This window comes from Anabrus simplex, chromosome 7, assembly GCF_040414725.1.
Source record: "Anabrus simplex isolate iqAnaSimp1 chromosome 7, ASM4041472v1, whole genome shotgun sequence".
NCBI lineage: Eukaryota > Metazoa > Arthropoda > Insecta > Orthoptera > Tettigoniidae > Anabrus > Anabrus simplex.
Window position 1 is genome coordinate 159,768,062 of NC_090271.1, and position 20,692 is coordinate 159,788,753.

At 40.5% G+C, this 20,692-nt stretch overlaps 1 protein-coding gene across 2 annotated transcripts in view; it reads right to left on the reverse strand.

Annotated features, from left to right (window-relative positions):
* The window catches only part of nebu (nebulosa), a 168,473-nt gene that overhangs the window by 62,720 nt on the left and 85,061 nt on the right, over positions 1-20,692 (reverse strand). Inside the window, exon 1 of one of the 2 annotated variants that reach the window (XM_067151407.2) lies at positions 6,632-6,650. The exons of the other annotated variant lie outside the window; for it this stretch is intronic. The gene's annotated coding sequence lies outside the window, so the exon portion shown is untranslated. Of the gene's footprint in view, positions 1-6,631; positions 6,651-20,692 lie in introns of those variants that run through there. 2 annotated transcript variants of the gene reach the window in all.

Sequence of the window (20,692 nt, forward strand, 5' to 3'; positions counted from 1 at the left end):
GTACGCAAATAATTTTTCTGCAAAGGAGGACCAGTTGAAACCATTGAATGGACTCGTTGTGGATAGCCAGTAGCTTCAAATAGCTGGGCATTACTCTTCAGATATTGTGAAATACCTTTTCCAGACATATTAAGGAGGGGCTGCCTGGCCGAGGCGGTAAAGGCGTGCTCTGTATGCCCGGAAGGACGTGGGTTCGAATCCCCGTCAGGAAGTCGTAAAATTTAAGAAGCGAGATTTCCATTTCCGGAGGTGCATATGACCCTGAGGTTCACTCATCCTACACCAAAAATGAGTACCAGGTTGAATCCTGGGGGCAAAGGCGGCCGGGCGTAAAGCTAACAACTCTACCCCATCATGTGCCGAGGTTAACAATGGTGGAAGCCTTTACCTTCCACTCCTCCAAGGGCCTTCATGGCCTGTACGGAGGTAACTTTGCTTTGCTAGACATATTAAGGATAGAGTAGCGACAACATTAATTGCCGTGATTGGTATATCCGTGATAAATAAATTACTGTATCTATTAGCCTGGCGATGAAACTCTTCCAGGCAAATAGCTCCAATAATCACCTACGGTTTAGATTTTATGAGAGAGCTCCTTAGCAAAGAGAACCTTTAGGTCGGAGTGCAGAACTGTCTGACCACGGACCAGCCTTGCCTGGGCGTAATCATATTCTACAACCGCCGACGAATTTTCAGCTACAGCCCCCAGCATTTCTCTGGTGTGAAAATGGGAAAGAACAGAAAACTACCTCCAGGGCTGCCGTCAGTGGGGTTCGAACCCACTATCTCCAGAATGCAAACTCACAGCTGCGCGACCCTGACGGTATGGCCAATCTACCTGATTTCTCCAAGGCACACCTGTTTCTTGGACAGTCTTGCCATTTTACCGAGGCGAAACACGGCCAGGATATTGTTTTACGAAAGTGGCATCAGTAAAGTTATCCCACGGCTAGATAAATGCCTCAATGGCTATGGAAACTATGTGGATAAATAAAGAGCTAAGTGGAGAACACAATGCACAATATGTTATGTATAGACTTATTATTATGTAATACTGAGAAGTGTATATTGTAAACTTTATTTTGAGATGTCCCTCCTATAATTATAGACTTAGAAAATTGGAACGGAATTCCACCTTTGAAACCCTCGGCATATTTACGCCAATTTAAGTGAAATCTATTACAGGCTTGTGGGCCACACGAGATATCGCGGAGTCGTGGAGTGATTTACATGACTAGTATTTTACACTCATCACTCTGGACACTTACACGCTGACGTGTGTGACTTTTGGATCAGTATTGCAGTTTGGGTTCTTAGATGGCTAAAATATACCAATTCTAGAACCACAAGCTCAGCAGAATTCTGGCACAACAACGCTGGCTCTTTGTTGTGTAATCTTCTGGTATTACTTCCCCGATTTTCTCGTTTTCTTCTACGATATCTTTTACCGAACTCGCGCTTTTGTCACTGTTCAAAATGTTGTGCGTTCCCGCGGACAATTCGTCGCCATGTCGGCCTGTCAGACGTTACATCATCCCAGCTTCTGAACACTTCTTCATAGTAGATTTTATAATGTCCTTGTACAGTGCTTGCTCTCCTCCCTCATTACGTTGTCCATCCTCTAATTGAGAATACTTCTCTTGCTTTGAAACGTGTGTATTATTAGGCCTACTGGCAACGTGGCCTGCCCATCCAACTTGATGATAATTTATCATAGCCTTAATGGTAGAGGTACTTTCTCCAAGGTACTGATGTTTCTTTGTCAGTCTTACCATTGTATTGTAAGACGGCGCCGGTAATATTTTCCGGACATTTTAAGTGTCTCCTGTAATTAGTCCAAGTACAGTAACTGCCAGTATCACATTGGTATTGTAGACATACACAGTAGCTTGGTTGAATTCTTCGTTGAATTCTTCCATTACATACTACATTGTTCAACGTGATACAGCGGTGTCTATGTTTCATGGAACTCCGGATCAGCGGGTTTAGCCAATGGGGAAGGGCAGCTGCAAAGTTCGGCACTGGCAAATGAACAATTATTTCGAACAGTTCCAGACTACCATTGATCATAGTTGTGAAGAGCCTCTTAAAGAGACGACCAAACTCCACACTAGCTCATCTGAGGCGATGCTGAATCTCAATGCCTACGTTACGATTTGTACAGAGGTGCCTGCCAAGGTAAGGGACATATTCGATATTGTGTAGGGTTTCGCGATTCAAGGAAAGAGCTGCTTCATTGGAATTTGGTGCAGATTGGTAAAGAACTTGTGTTTTGCTAACGTTAAATTCTACGATGATACTAGTAACTTATATAACAGTTATCCAGAAAAAAATCCGGGATTTTGATGTTAAATATTTTAATGAAATAAAAAGTAAGGATAATGTATTACACATGGTTTGAAAGGTAATATTATCAAGGTTTTCTTTTTAACAATTTAGTGAAGTTCAATATGTGCCCCATTTGTGGCATAGCATACATCCATCCTACCTGGCGACTTTTATTTCAAAACACTTAGCACGAAGGGATTGATGAGGCGCATCACCACCATACTGGCGTCAAAAGTTCCACTGCACAGTAACAACTAATCCAGTTTCTAAGAGTCATATAACACACTGAGGCTTCTGTTGTGGCGTCACTAACACGGACAGGGCTGCTCTGTCACTTCAAGATCAACGCTCACGTCCTGTGTAAAACTCTTTTGAGATACGGATTTAATTGTTATGATTGTTAATTGTTATTGTTACGGGATGACCTTATCTGAGTTAATTAATGCCGCTTGTTCGCTGTGATAAACCCTTCTGTGGCAACCATCACCCCAGATATGTTGGCCAGGACGTGGCAAGAGGTCGATTTCCATTTGGATGTATGCCGTCCCAGAAATGGGGCACATATTGAACTGCACTAGACTATAAAATAAACTTGACAATATTGTCTTTAAAACCATGTATGGCGCATTATTCTTAACTTTTTATTTCATTAACATATTTAACTTCAAAACCCCGGAGTTCTTTTTATGGATACCCTGTACTTTTTGGAATTCTTCCATTACGTACTACATTTTTCAATGCGTTGGCTCTGGTGTCTATGTTTCATGGAACTCCGGATCAGCGGGTTAAATTGACAGAGTAGTAAAACATCAAATCGGCCCAGAATAGGTACCGTAGTAGAATAGCGTCTGGACTTGCCATGATCAGCCAGTGGTTCAGGAATTTACCCAATGGGGAATAGGGGCTGCAAAGTTCGGCACAGGCAAATTAACAAACATTTATTTCGAACAGCTCCTGACTAACATTGCTTTACAGGAAAGTTCTGAACATTCCCAGAGAGAACAGTCAACTGCTCTGGAAGTCAACTCCCATTTCCTGCATTGCAGTCCATCCCAGAGGTATGTCATTACTAGCTGGGTGTGGCAACCTGATTTACTTCCTGCCGTACTCCCGTGGGGAACGAGCTAACATGATCGCACGGTTGAGCGAGTAGCATATCTTCAGAGTCTTAGGAAGAAGAGGAATTATACCCCTAAGAAGGAAACTAGTTGGGTTGGTCCGGACGGATTTCAATGGAAGTTCGGGGAATGATCAACTAACGTATCCTTAATTTAATGGCCGTAATCATTTTGACGCAAAATCGACAATGGTGTTATATTAATTGTTGTGAAATAGCTGGGCGGCTCATAGTTAGCTAGTGATATACAATGACATTATTACTTTTAAGTCATCCTGTTCTGCAAGTTTAATCATCGATCCAACATTTAGATTTGAGACCCACGAAAACCAGCCAGAAGAGGTGATGAGGAAAAAAAAAAAATCTTGAAAAAACGGTAGACTTCTATAAGCAAAAGTATAAACTCCCATCCATCTTTGTAATCGGCTTGATGTTAGGTGCCCGAGGGACCATTCCTAAATTTTTGTCAACTTTTACCATACCTTTGTCCGACCCGTTGGCTGAATGGTCAGCGTACTGGCCTTCGGTTCAGAGGGTCCCGGGTTCGATTCCCGGCCGGGTCGGGGATTTTAACCTTTCATAGGTTAATTCCGAAGGCTCGGAGGCTGGGTGTTTGTGCCGTCCCCAACATCCCTGCAACTCACACACCACATAGAACACTATCCTGCACCACAATAACACGCAGTTACCTTCACATGGCAGATGCCGCCCACCCTCATCGGAGGATCTGCCTTACAAGGGCTGCACCCGGCTAGAAATAGCCACACGAAAAAAAAAAAAACATACCTTTGGACTGAATACAGATTTCATCTATACTACTCTGAAGAAATCCATCATGATCTTCAAGTACCATGCTTGCAGACCTCAGACCTCTTTTGCCTACTCTTTACTTCATACTATCTCGCTTAACTGTCTGTATTGTTGTTCAGGTACTTTTGTCCTTGAGTAACCTGCAGGTGTTGCAGGAAGATTGTATAATAAACTTACGATATACTGTAGAAGTATACCGATAATTTATTTTACAATTTCATAAAATACTTCGTACCGAAAATATATCGATAACATGGAACAGAATTTAGGCTTTAAAATCCTATTTTAGTAACGCGTACAGTATATTAATTGATCAAAATTGTAAGATTTTAATCTTAATATCTGAATATTTTGATCAATTAAGATTTTAATTATAGCCTCCGTGGCTCAGGCGGTAGTGCGCCACCCTCTCATTCACGGCCACGCTGGATACCGTGGTTCAAATTCCGGTCACTCCATGTGAGATTTGTGCTAGACACAGCGGAGGCAGGACAGGATTTTCTCCGAGTACTCCGATTTTCCCTGTCATCTTTCATTCCAGCAACACTCCAGTATCATTTCATTTCATTAATCATTGCCCCAGAGGAGTGCGACAGGGTTCGGCAGCCGGCACATTTCCTATCCTCGCCGCTAGATGGGGTTTCATTCATTCCATTCCTGACCCGGTCGAATGACTGGAAACAGGCTGTGGATTTTCATTAAGATTTTAATGCTTTTGTGTTCTTTATGCACGGATAGTATGGATCTAATTTATTCATGCTATTAGTCTACTATAATATTTTATTATCACAAGCGAGGAAAACGCCGAATTCCCATTCAAAATCACTTATTTGGTCATGCTGTGCACAGCCTGCACAGCAACGTTCTGATGTCTTAATTGATCATCTTATCAAGTTTCATTGTAATTTATACCTTCGATATACCGCCTCCCATTTAGTCCTTAAGCAACAAATTACTTTTTTAAATATGTAATTTTACGTACAGTGACGATTATAATTAAGTTTATGAAGTCTTAATTGATATGCTACAGACTAATAGGCATAAGTATGTTAGATAAGTTGTAATCTTTATTTATTGCCAGTGTGAAAATGTGTGCCTGCCCCGCGGTCAAGAAATAGCGTGCCTGTTTCTCACCCGGAGGCTTCGGGATAGATTCCCGTCCAGGTCAGGGACTTTTAGCTGGACCTGAGGGTTGGCTCGAAGGCCAGTCAGCCTGAACTATTTAACGGTAAGATGGCGACCCCGGTCTAGAGAACAGGGGAGATTAGTTGGACTGAGCATGCGTCAACTCGGCGTAATCTGCAGGTCTTCGGACTGAGCAGCGTTCGCTTGACATCCCAAGGTCCATGAGGACTGCAGTGCCATGAGGTTTGATTTGATTTTGTGAATATGTGTGTTAAATTCTTTTATGTATATTCCCCTTAGTTATAATTTAGGTTTTTTTACAATAATTGATTAACTTAAATAAGTTTAAGCGGGTTAATTACCGCCAAGAGCACCGCCCGGCTCCTTGGCTGAATGGTCAGAATTGAGGACTTTGGTTCAGAGGGTCCGGAGTTCAATTCCCGGCCAAGTCAGGAGCTTTAACCGCGTGTGGTAAATTCCTCTATTCCGAGACAAGGCGTTTGCCCCATATACACACAACATACCTCACAGCTAACCACCATAGAAACATGCAATAGTAAATAGGCTACATCCTTTCACGTAGGGTTGGCGTAAGGAAGGCAACCGGACTTAAAACGGGCCAAGCTCACGTGCGTGACACAGTTCCCACACACAACCCCACCAGGTTGTGGGGAAAGCGAAAGGAAAAACAAGAATAAGAAGTAGTAGCTAAATGCTACTTACAAATAAATACATAAATAAACCTTACTGGCAAAGTGTGCATATTAAAGTGTAACACGAAGGAGCAACGCACGGAATGAGGCATAGAACGTTCTGATTCTTCCGTACAGGATCGCGCTCAGTACTTGTTTCCAGGAAGTGGAAAAATATGGACCTCACTCAGTTACCTCGGAATGTTGATATTAAAGAGAGTCACCAATTTCCGGGTAATGGAAAATTTACAGAGTTTATATGAAGAGGACCACGCACGATAGTCTTGAATCATTTCGAAATATCTCGAGTGACCTTCCCTGTCGATGGAGAACGTTTGTTATGGCCCTTTACTGAAAAATGTACAAACAATTACGTATCTCAAGGACTGGCAACAGTTAACGGATGCCGGCATACCATACCCGATGAATGACATTTATAAAAGGACACTAAAATTGTGACGATGTCATTATTATTATTATTATTATTATTATTATTATTATTATTATTATTTGTTATTGCTTTGAACTCTAATATTATACGTATTCTGAGTCTACTTACTAGTTGTTGCACTGGATGCTTCTACTAGACTGACGTTTCTTACAAGGAAAGTTCCTTTTTATAAAGTAGTGTACTGGCCTGATCAGGTTTGTAAGGAACTCATGAGTTGTTTCCGTGAACAAGTTTCTACGCATCAGGAACTTTGGAAAAGAGGAGGAGAAGGAACATGTACCAAGAGCCCACAAGGCCATGGGCTGTGTGCTTCACCTGGTCACAAGTAGGGATGGTTACAGAGTTGTAATTCCCCGTCACCATATCTGGTGACAGCGAGCCTCATTGAGACATCAGATATATCAGTAATGTATAAGTGCAGTTATTTTAACAACCGAGTGAGTTATCTACTGGCTGTAACTTTGCATTCGGTAGATGATGGGTTCCAACTCCATCGGTAGCCCTGCAGATTCTTCTTCATGGTTTCTAATTTTTCCACATCAGGCAAATGCTGAGACAGCTGCTTCCTTTCCCGTACTACCACCAATGTCGCCGAAAACCTGTACAAGGTAGCACGACGTTAAAACCACTAGCAACTATTTTAACAATAAATACTCCTTCAATGTTGACGCCAGTCACGTTGTTCGCTACAGCTATTGAATGACAAATAAATTACCTAATTGGAGCACTTTCAGCCATTTGAGAATAGTCAGCAAATACTTTGTGCGGGAACATTACGTTTTGCGTCCTTGACCAAAATGTTAGTTAAAAAGTAATATTAGTGTCCCGTGAGTCAGTTGCTGAAAATGACATTTTCCAAACGTTTGAAACCACTACAATGAAGTAACCCCATATCATTATTATTAATATTATTATTATTATCACCGAGCTCGATAGCTGTAGTCGCTTAAGTGCGGCCAGTACCCAGTATTCGGGAGATAGTGGGTTCGAATCCCACTGTCGGCAGTCCTGATGATGGTTTTCTGTGGTTTCCCATTTTCACACCAGGCAAATGCTGGGGCTGCACCTTAATTAAGGCCATGGACGCTTCCTTCCCACTCCTAGCCCTTTCCTATCCCATAGTCGCCATAAGACATACCTGTGTCGATGCGACGTTAAGCAGCTTGCAAATTTATTATTATTATTATTATTATTATTATTTTTATTATTATTATTAATAGATATCCCCATTACAAAACCTATTTTACAAGTACCTAGTATATTAGGGCTATAGATAGTGAGACTAAGATAATACATGACAATTGAATTTAAAATAGAGATGACTTATAAATGAGGTGGAGAAATTTAATAAACACTTAATAACTGCATCATCTCTGAAATACCATAGTGAGAGGTGCTTGGTATTCTATATTACACATGTTTAAATGCATTAATAATTCATATGTACTCCTGTCAAAAATTGGCTTCTAAATATTGACATTATGTCATAATAATAGAGAAGTCTAAATAATTCGTTGCTGTTCACTAAAGATCGGTTTAAAGGGGATCATACTGAAATTTCAATTTTCTATAATTTCAGTACTATCCCCATACGAAATTTGTTTATGACTATGCCACTAATTAAAGAAGTGTTAACATTTTGCCTAAATTGAACAAATATTTCTGAAATTACTGCATTTCTTTTGAAAAAATGAAAATATCAAAATGCCCCAGGTGTATAATTTTTTAATATATTATCAAACGTATATGGATTAGATAATTTAAAAGAATACATTGTTGTGTTATTTATAGTTTCAGTGTGTTATTTATATTTTAACAAAAATATGTATTAATATGTGGCATTTTATCATAAAGCATTTGCTTTTTCTTAATTAACACAAACTGTTTCAAGTTACCAACCATTATTGAAAATGATACTATGTTTTGTATAAGTGCTATACAGATGCACTGATGTGCCAAATTTCAAGGCAATTTTATTCAAACCATTGCGCGGAGAAGATTTTGAATTGTCAAGAAAAAGCTACTTTTAAGTAATTTACTCTGAAAGAAGGCTCCACCTTAATGTTAATTTCTGTCCAGTTCCTTGGCTAAGTGGTAACCACGCTAGTCTTCTTAATAAGGGATTTCGAGTTACATTCTCGGACGGGTCGAGGCTTTTAGCCTTCATTGGTTAATTCATCTGGTTCGGCAACTAGGTACATGTGCAGTCTTCAACATTCGGTTTCATCCTAACTACGACACCATCCTCTTACGACGCGCAGATCGCTCATGGCCGTCAACTATAAAAACTTGCACCAGGCCTATCCGGAGGCCATTCTCCACGATTATTGTAGTTATTATTTTCCGATTCAGAACGAAGTTAGGTCCCTCCTGTCAGATTTTCTCAATATCTGAATGAGGGATGAGTACATGCACTTCTTTATCGTTTTCTGCCCTTAGATATTCTCCAGCGATTAAGATTGGAATCCATCCAACTTCAATTCTAGGGTTAATTATAACATTGAAGACTTTCAGAACCACTGGTGTGGTTTGGCTCTTTTGTTGTATGTACACCAGCATTGATACCCCTGGGGGCATAAGTAATGCACAGTGTTCTCGTAAGTTGAAATTACATGCAAATATGTAGCCCACACTGCAGCTTTCATTTCCTGAAAATTATTTCTTATTGCTTGGTCATCGTCATTTTGGAAACAATTTATCACACAGTCAGTCAGCTGATTTGCTCCTTCAATACCCATCCCGCAGCACCGGTGCTAAGAAGGTCGCCCCCCCCTGATACGCAATAATTTAAAATGGGCCCCCCCGTTTCCTGATAAGGAAAGTTACAAGTTTATTTCGTAGTACAAGGTTGTGATGTATATTATTACAACGAACAGCATCGACGATAATAATAATAATAATAATAATAATAATAATAATAATAATAATAATAATAATAATTTACACAATTTAGTTTTAAAAGTAGAAGAAATTAAAACAATACACTTATATGATACGAACACACACAGACAAGAAATGCATATTCCAATTATAGTAACCGAAACACGCTGACCGTCACAATGTTAAGAAATAATCTCGTTCCTAGGACCAAACAATTTATAACTCAACCGTCAATCTTTGGCCTACTTACCTACACTGACTGCCGAGAGTTATAAACAGGCTCGAAACTTCAGCATTTAAAGTTTAGATAAGGAGGATGTCTTTGTTGTCGCATTCTCGCTGACTACTGGGTTGTCAGAACTGTCTAATTACTTCAAAAGCCGTGTTAATTGTTGTGAGTGGCAGCAAGGGATGGTTATTATTGGAAGAGGTTGGGAAACCCACATTCCTTCAGAAATAAGTACCGTACTCCTATTGACGAAAAATGCTCTGCACTACGACGGCCTGAGTTTAGAATAACCCTCTGTAATGCAAATAATACTGTGTTGTGTTCTGTAGATTTATTAATATATAAAACCCCTCTTCATCTACTGAATTAAGAAACAGTCATGAGCCCCTCACAAGCCATGGATCCCCCGCCCCGCGGGGTCTGCGGGGTCCTTATCGACGCCACTGCCTTCTCGTCAGATAGCTTTTCCCCTGTTAGATCTTTTTTTCAATTTGTAGAGCCTTGAACCCATGCGCTTATATACATGCCCAATACATTAGCCAGTATGACCAACTTGAAGACAGCGCTTTTCTCAGTAAGAGGAGCGTGTGTTCATAAATCTAACCAACTCTCCTAGAATACTAATAAGAGGATTTATATAAGTCTCTGCAAAAGCGGGCATATCCACTGTTGTTGCATCATGTTGAATAATGGGTTATAAAATTCTCATGTTGCGAAATTTACAGTTTTCAATAGAATAAAAATCTCAAAACGTTAAAATCTCATTTTCGATTCTTTGGTCACATAACTGGTATGGTATGGTATGTTATTGTAGCAGCAGCATTGGTGTTGGCAGTTGGTTGATGTATGAATATTTTTTATATATTTCAATTTACATTATTGTGTCAGCCCAACATCGTAGTTTTTGTACTTCTGAGAAGACACTGCTAACTAGGGTGCAGGTAAGTCTTCTTGTCTTAGAGGAGGGGAGTACTTCTGAGAAGACACTGCTAACTAGGGTGCAAGTAAGTCTTCTTGTCTTAGAGAAGGGGAGTACTTCTGAGAAGACACTACTAACTAGGGTGCAGGTAAGTCGTCTTGTCTTAGAGGAGGGAAGTACTTCTGAGAAGACACTACTAACTAGGGTGCAGGTAAGTCTTCTTGTCTTAGAGGAGGGGAGTACTTCTGAGAAGACACAGCTAACTAGGGTGCAGGTAAGTCTTCTTGTCTTAGAGGAGGGGAGTACTTCTGAGAAGACACAGCTAACTAGGGTGCAGGTAAGTCTTCTTGTCTTAGAGGAGGGGAGTACTTCTAAGAAGACACTATTAACTAGGGTGCAGGTAAGTCTTCTTGTCTTAGAGGAGGGGAGTACTTCTGAGAAGACACAGCTAACTAGGGTGCAGGTAAGTCTTCTTGTCTTAGAGGAGGGGAGTACTTCTAAGAAGACACTACTAACTAGGGTTCAGGTAAATTCGGTTATTGTTTCAACAGCCATCGTACTGTATTACGACAACTTTTCAAAACCCACAAAACGTGCACTATGCGGTAGTTTCTAATCCACCATACTCATTAGGAGTCTTACGGGTGTGGGTGGGGGTGGTAGAATACGTCCCCGGTATCCCCTGCCTGTCGTAAGAGATGACCAAAAGGGGACCCAAGGGATTTAATCTTTGAAGCGTGGGTTGGCGACCGTATGTCTCCTAGCCAAGTCTAGCATTGCTTCCACTTATGAGAGTCCTCACCTTCACTTCTTCTGTCCGACCTCCCTTTTGAACTCTTGTTCATTTTCCTCCCCGACGGCATTAGCATTGTGAGGCCTAGTCAATCCTTCTAGTGGCTTTTTCTATTTCTCATTTTGATTACTATTAATAGAGGATGGTTACCCCATTGTACATCCTCTTAAAACAGTATACACCACAACCGTCATTAGGCGTCCCACCAAGAGACTTTCAATTCTTGATTATTTTGGTAATGTTTTTCCTTCTTTGTGCGTGTGAAAACAGTTCGACGATAATAGAGGCGTCAAAAACGCTCCTGAGGAATTTCTCTAACGTCCATACAGTCAGGCTTCTGTAAGATGGGCATACATGCATTTCTAGGCCTATATTGTTGAAAAGTGTCTTGCGTCGAATGGTGTATTTTGATGTATAAGACGCAGATTGTTACAGAGTTCCCGTTGTTTGAAGTTTCACTACCAAATACGATATTTCTTGTGCAACATTATGGTGATAATATATCTGCGATTATTCCATTTGTACTTACAATAACATGTAAAGAACAAGATTCGAGCTATCAGTGGAGAGACGGCGTGGAATGACAGCAGTACACGAATAAGCTTGGGTGGAGCTTTTAAAGGTCGGAAGTATAATGTGAAGATTTAGTTGGAATTCAAGAGGACAAATGGGGGAAAATAATCGTTTAAGAAGAGAAATTAGGGACTGAAACCATTTATCATGGGAAATGTTCGATAAATGTCCAACTTCTTTGAAGTCACTTAAAAAGGATTAGGTAAATCATTGATAGGGAATCTGTCACCTGGGTGACAACCCTAAATGAAGATCAATGATGGTTGATTGATTGATTGATTCAAGTAAAATATTTGTTACTGACCACGCAGCAGAGCTGTGATCTGGTCCATGCCAACCCCCCAGGAAGGTACTTTGCCACCCCTAGACCACGAATGACTTATAATATAGAAGTGAAACCAAAACATTTTCAGATGGTGCTCCTGTTTGTTTAAGATCCTCTACCCATCCCATTCCGTTATTACAAACATTTTTTCTCAGAAACATTATATTTGGTAATGACGTAGAATAAATGGGGTATTTCAAAATTTACTACCGTACAGAAACTAATTCTAACGATGAGTGGTTGAAACAAGAATGTAAATTTAAATTGTAATAATAATAATAATAATAATAATAATAATAATAATAATAATAATAATAATAATAATAATAATAATAATAATAATAATAATAATAATAATATAAAGTACTGTACTGTACGTCAACTAAGTGTCAATACCAAGCTGGCGCTTTGAATGAAAGAAGTTGACCGGAAGATACATTTAAAGGAACTATTGATTATTTCCACTCACATTAATTTACCTGAATATTAAAACAAAGCCTTTAAACATTGGACATGTGCTTCGTTACAGTGACAAAACAGGGAGAGAAGTGTTGGGAGACTGGACAGAAGGAGCATACCGAAACAAACCCTACAATATGTGCCAAATGGGAAACGATCTATTGGACGTCTGATGAAAAGATGGACTAACACCATTAGTGACTCCATGATCTGTTAAATAATTGGCTGGAGGATGACTAATTGAAATGCATAAGAACAACGTTTTACTCGTAGCAGCAATTTTGTTTTGTTTTCGTTCAAAAACTAAACAAAAACAAATGGAATGGATCACAAGTTTTAATCCCGTAAGTACATTAATTTCCAATCATAACGATTTTAATGAATTGTCAATATATTAAATGAAACAAATTTTAAGAAACACAAGAAACTTTTAATTACGTGATCACATCATCTGTTTACCCTCCAGGTTCGGTTTTTCCCTCGGACTTAGCGAGGGATCCCACCTCTACCGCCTCAAGGGCAGTGTCCTGGAGCTTCAGACTCTTGGTCGGGGATACAACTGGGGAGTATGACCAGTACCTCGCCCAGGCGGCCTCACCTGCTATGCTGAACAGGGGCCTTGTGGAGGGATGGGAAGATTGGAAGGGATAGGCAAGGAAGAGGGAAGGAAGCGGCCGTGGCCTTAAGTTAGGTACCATCCCGGCATTCGCCTGGAGGAGAAGTGGGAAACCACGGAAAACCACTTCCAGGATGGCTGAGGTGGGAATCGAACCCACCTCTACTCAGTTGACCTCCCGAGGCTGAGTGGACCCCGTTCCAGCCCTCGTACCACTTTTCAAATTTCGTGGCAGAGCCGGGAATCGAACCCGGGCCTCCGGGGGTGGCAGCTAATCACGCTAACCACTACACCACAGAGGCGGACTCATTGTCATGTATTACCTGAAACTGTTCAATGTCAGACTCATTCTGATTTCATCATACTACATCAAGCGACTCTTTCATCTAATGGTATTTCAGTATGCACCTATTTTATTTTACAAGTATATCATATGACTGTAAATTTTACTCATGTTTTTCAACTTTCAATACATTCATTTTAAGATATTTCTAGACAGCTGAAGATGGCCTAATGCGGCCGAAACATGTGCTATTGTTCTAATATGATGTTTTCACAATTTTGAATTTTAAAGAAACTTATGTATTGACTAGGTGGAACAAGTATACTAGTTTTAAAACTATTTATCAAGTCACTGTATCTGTTTTCTTCTTAGTTGTCTGCGCTTGCCTTTTAAATATACCCCACCTCCCGCCGCACGTCCTCCCGAGTTTGAGAATCATTCATGTAGTGACTTTTGTTTTAACGGGCTAAACACACATTTGAACTACCCCTTATTTAGAACAAGGAAGAGATAGTGAGAACTTGACAAGACAGTATGAATGGCTAGGTAACGTATTCTCGACATCATATGATACGATTTATAATTAAGATAACGTTTGATGACATGTGCCAAAGTGTGCGCAGTTGCGTTACTTTTGAAATATGTTAATAGGGTAATAAAAATGGCGTATGGTTTTTAGTGCCGGGAGTGTCCGAGGACATGTTCGGCTCGCCAGATGCAGGTCATTTGACACCCGTAGGTGACCTGCGCGTCGTGATGAGGATGAAATGATGATGAAGACGACACATACACCCAGTACCGTGCCAGCGAAATTAACCAATTACGGTTAAAATTCCCGACCCTGCCGGGAATCGAACCCGGGATCCCTGTGACCAAAGGCCAGCACGCTAACCATTTAGCCATGGAGCCGGACGTTAATAGGGTGACAACATCTCAGAGGTAGATAAGTACAATGTTTGGCAATTTATTTCGTTTTCACATTAAACTATTAAAAATTGTTTCATTATTATTGATTAATACTGGTATTGCGTTCATCATGACACTTTTTATCCCTTCGAAGTACTTCAATTCGAACCTATTTCTTTGAGCAACTTTTGTTACCTGTCAAATATTTTTGACGTCCCAAACGCTTAGATGTGTGAAATTGTATTGCACATTTACTATTGGCTGTAATGTTTCTACTTTAAATTGTTTCTCTTTTATCCATTGGTCATTAACTAAAAGAACACAGTGTCCACATTTACATTGTGTCTTGCTTGGGATAGAAACGAAAGAATTCTATTCTTTTCAATATTTCTGTGGAATTTTTATAGTAATTAGACGAGCTCCTTGACAAAATTGTCATCGTAGTGGCCTCCATTTGAAAGGGCTCAAGGTTAAATTCCTGGCTGGATCTGTGATTTTAGTCTTAAATGGTTTATTCCCTTAGCTCGGAGATTAGGTGTTTGTGTTGTCTCCAGCATCCCTGCAACTCCTATACCACACATAGCACAGCCCTTCATTACAATACCACGCAGTTTCCCCACACACGGCAGATGACTCCACCCTCATCGGGGGGTCTGCCTTACAAGGGCTGCACCAGGCCAGCAATAGCCACAGGAAATTATAAAATTATAGTCATCGCATCATTTTTTAGTATTACGGCATTATTTTCAAAGTTTTTAGAAGACTAAAAGCAGTATTACTCTGTAACCAAGCTTCCTCTGTGGATCAATGGTCGACTATCGGTCTCTGAATGCCAACTTAGCGGGTTCGAACCCGGCAGAGACGGTCAGATTTTTGAAGGCTTGAAAGAAGTCCATTCCATACTCCAAGTCGTACGAGTCAGCATGTACAAAAAAAACCAATAATAATAATAATAATAATAATAATAATAATAATAATAATAATAATAATACATTTAAATAAATAAATTTAATAACTTTAATATAATCTATCATCATCATCATCATCATCATCATCATCATCATCATCAAAGAGATAGTAACGTTTAAAACAGTGATCGAATGTTCTTTGGTGTAGTTTGTGACTTTCCTATTTATCGACGGTGGGAACGAACACTCGCAATTTTAATTCAAACTTTGCTCCCGATCCTAAAAGTGATGACAGTAGCCGAAACTGTTCAAAAATCCACCCGGACGTTTTATGTCGGATAAAAGAGGCCGTGTTCGGGTTTTGGTCGCCCTATGTGTTAGGTTTGTGGTCTATCTGCTAATCCCAAGTTGCTCATCTGGGCGCCTCTTGAGGCTAGCCCAGTGCAGCCGGGCTCGCTTGTTCTTGTGCTTGCCTGAAATGCGGGCAGCTTACCTGCGCAGCACACGTCACAGTCAAGCGAGAGAACTAACACACTCAGCACGGGACAGGAGCGCTGACGTTCGATTGTGACTACGAAACTCTCCTCGCACCATTCAACGAAATGTTGACTGAATTACAGTATCTATATATAAAGACACTATAATCGCAAGAAAAATAGTCTCCTTGGAAGGTACAAGACTGTCATGCGCAGCAAGAAGTGGTATTTCAGACTTTTTTAAATCACTTAGTAGCAGGCGCGGTTCTGCCTTTAGGTCACATGGTCTCGTGCCCCTCCACCGATTAAAACGATTATAAAAATCAGAACAACATTATGCACGATTAGTGTCACGACCATCTTCAGTGAGTTCAAGAGGCTATGATTCACCATGGTTGTTCTTGTTCTAGCAGCCCTGGACTAAACTAGGCAACATAGCAAAGGTCTAATCCTGGATGGGACCGACTCGTTCTTATACCTGCTGAACATCATCCCCTCATTCTGTGAGCTGTGAGGGGTGAAGGGGGTTATGGCAAATTCCATTGACCCGGTCACAGTATTTCTACGACGCAACACTTCAGCACTAGTTCGTATTTTGAACTTACTACTCCTACAGCCTACTAGATAGCACCCAGCTACTTTCTTGTCGGCATATGTATTATTAACGCGCGCAAAAGTAGTGTTTGTAGCAAACCTGTGTCTGTGTCGATGTTCATTGTAAGTCTGAAAAGTGTGTGAATATTACTGTGATGTATCGGAGTGTATTCCTGTGCGAGCATAAGTGCTTTTAAAATGAATCAACTACGCTATTTACAAATAAAATCTCTTAATTACGAAAACAGATTATTAGCCAAAGAAATGGGTCGACCAAGACCAGAGCTTAGCATAAATCTTCAAAGATAAAAATAGAACCTAAAATCGCAGTTTTATATACAAGAAATAAAAAGGTAAGATTTAATAGATTTAATTGATTCCTAGTGTTCCTCATATGTTGAATGTGCCCCACCCATTTTTATCATCACGAGCCGCCACTGCTTAGTAGACATCACAGTAATCAATTCCTGGATTTTGTGCAAGCGTGTCCTAACAACTACTGGATACAGCAAGCCCTTGAAACTAGCCGAATTTGGAGTGGAAGCCTATGCAAAGTAGGAAGTACACAGGGGAAGCGAGGTAGACCAAGTTCCAGCCCCTAGACTGGAATGAGCAAGAAAACGCGTGCTTCAGCAGTGCCAACAGCGGATGTGAGAAGGGATGGCATCAACCACTGGCCGCGCGTCATTGAGACAAGGCAACGCTGCAAACGCCATGGATGCAAAGGCTTCACAGTTATTGAATGTGAAAAATGCAAAGCAGCACTGTGTTTGATAAAGAACGCAGATTGTTACAAAGTCTATCACATCAGTTGAATTGTGGACATGACTTATCCGTCTGAGAACCCCCTTTCGAAAGAAAGGCATTATTTTCCAATTTGAGAACTTTATTCATAAAGCAAGATTATATTTTCAAATTCCATCAGTGTACTAAATCGCTTTATGATTGTTTTAAAACCAGTTTAATTGCTTTCTATGTTTACCACTATACTGTGGTAACATCTGTACCAAAGTAGTCTACAATGTATGATGTAGCGTTTATACACACTTTTGATTTTTCTCTTTTTCTTCACAAGTATGATTGAATACATAAAAAATCTGTTGTCAATGTGTTGTTACATATCTAATTGTACTGTAATAATTTTCCCACATCAGAATTTTGGGTGTAAATAAATTCATAAACTGTAGGGTTAAGACAATCGTGACAAAAACCATTGCCAGTTAACACGATTGAATCCATGTTAGCAATGCTTGGCGCTGATATGGATTAAGCTAGTGGCTTTACGTCGCACCGACACAGAAAGGTATTATGGCGACAATGGGGTAGGAAAGGGCTAGGAGTTGGGAGAAAGCGGCCATGGCCTTAATTAAGGTACATTTGCCTGGTGTGAAAATGGGAAACCACGAAAAACCATCTTCAGAGCTGCCGACAGTGGAATTCGAACCCACTATCTGCCGGATGAAAGCTCACAGCTGCGCGCCCCTAACCGCACGGCCAACTCATCCGGTTATGGATTAAGCAACCTAAGTCTAAATTCATTAATTCTATTATCCTAATCGGTACGGTAAAACCTGTATAAGACAAAGACAAATACAGTTCTTACGATAGTACCAATAACATACATATTTTAAAAAATCCATTTTAGGCACCTTCCTCTAAACTACCATTTTACTCAGAATGAATACATTTATTTATAGCTTAGATTTTAGTGCCTCATTCTCCGACTTTACATACCGGTTTTTATTAAATTCTATTCAGTCATTTTATCGTGATGCTCGTGCGTGCATGCATGCATGCATACATACATACATGACGGAAAATTAAAAAGTACATTTCCTTGCTACTGTGGACACGACCGATACAGAAATACCATTAGTTTGAAATTCTGAGCAATGTACAGACAAAACTCTTATTATATATAGAGAGAGATTACCTGGATTTCTGACCACTGAAAAAATCCCACTATTTCCTTAATACTAAAATTAACGTTCACCGTCCGTTGACCTTCACGGACCTTGACGTATCCAAATCGTTGCTGTCGCTGAAGCGCACACACTGATCGCTCGCCCGCTCGTCCGCCCCACTTATATGCTGTGTGCCCGTAGGACGAAAAGCCCAGCGTGAGCTACTCTCTTATGAAGTACACATGATGGAAGTTGCATTGAACAAAACAGAAACAAGGAGTCCGTGTCACTAACCAATGCATAATTAAATCTTTTAGGTTGTTTATTTCGAATGCAATCTGAAATGTCAGTGGTGAAATACATTTCCATGTTAGGATAAGTAGTTCAACGAAATGTATTTTAATTCACTCCATATGCTACAGAACGTTTATAAATCGTTGTCTGCGAGGCATCGTTAATATCAAATGACCAGAAATCATATCCAATGAAGAACTTTGGAAATAAATCCGCCAGGTCTCAGTTGCAGTCGAAATTAAAAAGGAGAAGGTGGAGGTGGATTGGTTACACACACTGAGAAAACCACCTGGACCAGTGAAGAAGATGACTTTGGATTGGAATCCACAACAGAGCCCGAAGGAAAGGTCGTCCAAGAAAGACTTTGCAAATAACTGTGGAAGACGAAGCCTTGGAAATGACAACTTGGAAGGTCAATGAAGACGTCTCATGGATGCTAATTGTTCCATCGGGAACAAGAGGAAAGTTGTACATTACAAACACTTCAACACACGTAATATATATCAAATCATAATCTGTCAAAATTGCGTAACATGATCTTTATCCGACATCTTGGAAGGCTGTTGACAAATTAGAATTACAAATGGCCAACGTCCGTGTACGAAGGTCAAGCTTTGGTTGATTCAATGAAGTGGCTGTGGCAAGCCAAGTCGCTCCATATCGCTGGCTGAATACCAACGACTTTAAGACAATGAAAGGAAGCCGATATAGCATGTCCCATCGTAGTCATTTAATAGGAACGATGTTGGGAAAGCCGTCGGCAAGGCTGCCAGATCCAGTCCTCCAGGATGAGAGAGTCAAGTATTACTCATCAGTGAAAGTAAGAAAAATCACTTTCCCCCCCAACGACCTCAGCGGCACATTGGTTAGCAGTCCTTTCGTTCTCAAGATAGTGGGTTTAGTCCCTGTTGAGGTCAGTGACATTTACGTTTATTTCCTTCCAACACATTAAAGAACTCTTATAATTGATTTTAATTGAATTGTTGTTGATCATATAACCGTTTCCCAAGTTAAGTTCTAATATACTGGAATTTTGTCCCACTAGAGTTCTATTACGTGGCAGTGAATCTTCCGAAACGAGGCTGGTACATCTAAATACCGCTGGACTAAGCCGGGTTCGAACCAGCCATCTTGGGATCAGAAAGCCAACGCTGAGTGCGGTGAAAGAAGCTAGTACATGCCAGAATTACCAGGGAATAAAACAGCAAGGTCTCTTACTGTTTTACGCGACTGTCGATATCTTGATCGTAGCTAGGGGACCTCCAGGTTTACATGGATCCCGAATCACAGGGACGAGATTTTTCACTTCTAAAATTTCTACGTGCATTGACCGGGATTCGAACTGCGGCCGTCTTGGTGAGAAACCAGTGACAGTACCTCTCAGTTATCACGCCTAAGGAATTGGAGCGGATAGCACAGAGAAGAGAAGAACTACTGCAGCTACAAGGTAGCGTCTGTAGAAAATAATGATCTTCCCCCTCGTCTTTTTCTATTTACTTGGAGTCGGCATTTCATGCGGATTAAGCCCAGATGTCTCTCCTGACGCCAACCCTATTTGGAGATAAGAATTATCCACTATTGCGTGTTTCTGTGGTAGTTGATGGTGTGTTGTGTATTAAGGCGAACACAAATACCCAGTCCCCGAGCCAGGGATATTAACTAGACGCGGTTAATTCCCAGGTCCGTCCGGAAATCAAACCCGAGACTTTATAATTGGCTTTAAGTCGCACCGATACAGTTCGGTCTTATGCCGATGATGGGATAGGAAAGGGCTAAAAGTATGGAGGAAGCGGCCGCAGCCTTAATTAAGGTACAGCCCCAGCATTTACCTGGTGTGAAAATGGGAAACCCGGGACTCTCTGAACCGAAGACCACTACGCTGATTCAGTCAAGGAGCCGGGCATTATTATTATTATTATATTATTATTATTATTATTATTATTATTATTATTATTATTATTATTGCTCGGATGTTTAAGACCTAAAAATAGCCCAAATAAGCAAGCAAAT